Raw genomic sequence first — 2,500 nt, 5'->3', positions numbered from 1 at the left:
TTGACGAACAGCCAATACCTATGTTAGTGTTTATTTGTGTCCAATATAAATCTAAATGGGGCGTGGCCAAGCGGTAAGGCACCGGGTTTTGGTCCCGTTATTCGGAGGTTCGAATCCTTCCGTCCCAGCCCGATTCTCTCATAGAAAAGATGAGGTACTTTTAGCCATCTTCCCTAATCCCCTAATAAAAGTAAGTGGGATATTGGATACAATGTGATTCCATTTTTTTTTTTGTTTCTTTCAGATTTCGAATCATTGTTTTATGAACTATATACTCCTTATTGATTGACTTTCTCACAAGCGTATCGATTCACATTCTTACACTCGCAATCGAGTGTCAATGACACGTGTATAATGTATAAAAAAAAATATAAATAGAATATATCTATTTACTTTTTATAGAAAGTATGGAAAGAAAAATGAAAGTCTCATTCATATGATATAGGATCATGTTAAATCCTTGCTGAGACTTCTCCAGATAAAATAAAAAAAAATACCTATCCTTCCATTTCCATATATATATATAAGCATATATATAAGCATATATCATATATATAAGCATATATATATATATTATATATAAGGAAATATAAGGAAGGTGTGGACTGCTGGGTAGCAATTAAGCCAATGATTATTCATGATTCCATATTGAATCAATTCCATACCGGGCATACCGGTTCAAAATTAGAGGAATGTTATGGTAAAACTTCGTTTGAAACGATGTGGTAGAAAGCAACGTGCGACTTGAAGGACATGGTCGGTTGTGGATGCAGGAATCCACCATTTTATATATCTGTGAAGATGCTCTTGGCTCGACATAGTTTGTTCTGTTACACTAGGAAACCAATTTTATTGGTTGTAAATAGTACATGATGGAGCTCGAGTATAAAGTATTGATTCATTTATCAGGGGAAGAGTCTAGGGTTAGTACCAATCAATAGGTTGGAAAAACTTCGTAACGTAAGTATATCTTCGATATAGAAATCGAAAGGGTCAAATTTGAAAGGGGTTCAAACCAAAAAGTTAAATAGTTCGGAATTGGTAAAAATATTTGACCAAAATTGTATCGTAGGGGAATCAATCATTCGTACGATTCTTTCAATAGAAAGAAATAATAAAAGGTATGTTGCTGCCATTTTGAAACGATTAAGAATCGCCGAAGTAATGTCTAAACCCAATGATTCAAAGCAAGGATAACGGATACCGGAACAAGTAAACTCCATTTTTCAACTGTTTCAACAACTCGAACTAGATTAGAATGTGGAAATAGATTCTAGGTGAGACAAATAAAAAAAAATGGGTTAGAGACGGCTCAATAAATGTTTAAGGATTTCCTCTCTAGGCCTTTGATAATTACCTAACTTGAGTTATGAGTACGAATGGTATTTTTCTTCTCAGGAGAGAAGAACAAAAAACGACTCCAATTTTTAGTTAGAGTCTAATTCAAAATTTTTTGGATACATTTGCCACTATATACATAAATTCGAATCATTCTTTCTTGAGCCGTATGAGGAGAAAACCTCCTATACGTTTCTAGGGGGGGGGGGGGATTCTTCATATACATCTATCCCAATGAGTCATCTATCGAATCGTTGCAATTGATGTTCGATCCCGAAGAGAGGGAAGAGATCTTCGTAAAGTCGGTTTTTACGATCCGATAAAGAATCAAACTTATTTAAATGTTCCTGCTATTCTATATTTCCTTGAAAGGGGCGCTCAACCTACAGGAACTGTTCATGATATTTCAAAGAAGGCGGAGGTCTTTAAAGAACTTCGAGTTAATCAAACAAAGTTCAATTAATGGAATCAAAAAGGGGTGCCTAGCATCTGGCTTTATGTAATTGTTTCTCCACTGATCTCTTTTTTTCTTGCTCTATTCACCATTGCTATAGAACGAAAAAAAAATCCTATCTATATTGAATTGATTTATAATTGATATAAGACAGATAGAAAAAAATCTCGAGTGATTAAATTACTGGATCTACGAAATGCCGGGATTACCATCAATAGGGTACTTTTTGTTATTGGATGTACTCCCCTAACAAACAAAGGGGGCAATCCCGCTTATTGTATCTGTATCTATATTCAATAAATTCAATATTTATTCCTACTTCTTCCTTAACTTATTCCCCCGTTTACACTTCATTTCTTATCTATGTAGTGCCAATCCAACACAAGTACTTTACTTAATTATTTAGGTTTGATGGTTTGATCAATTTGATATTTTTTTGTTTTATCAATATGCAATTCATATTGACAATGTTGTATCGAACAAATATAATTCGATCGTGGAGAAATAAATCTATTTCTCCACGGCCCATAAGTTTGTTTATTTACTTCATTTAAATGATGAGTTCACCAAATTCACTGCGATACAAGAATAAAAGTTTTTTTTTTTTTTTTATATTATATATATTTATATATATTATATATAATATATATATTTATATTAATATTATATATATTAATATTATATTCTATTATTTTATATTTATTTTTT

This window comes from Aristolochia californica, unplaced genomic scaffold, assembly GCF_029961685.1.
Source record: "Aristolochia californica isolate CCGP_79_NKW_82.1479 unplaced genomic scaffold, dmAriCali1.0.hap1 SCAF_336, whole genome shotgun sequence".
NCBI classification, from domain to species: domain Eukaryota; kingdom Viridiplantae; phylum Streptophyta; class Magnoliopsida; order Piperales; family Aristolochiaceae; genus Aristolochia; species Aristolochia californica.
This window is presented reverse-complemented; position numbering follows the sequence as displayed.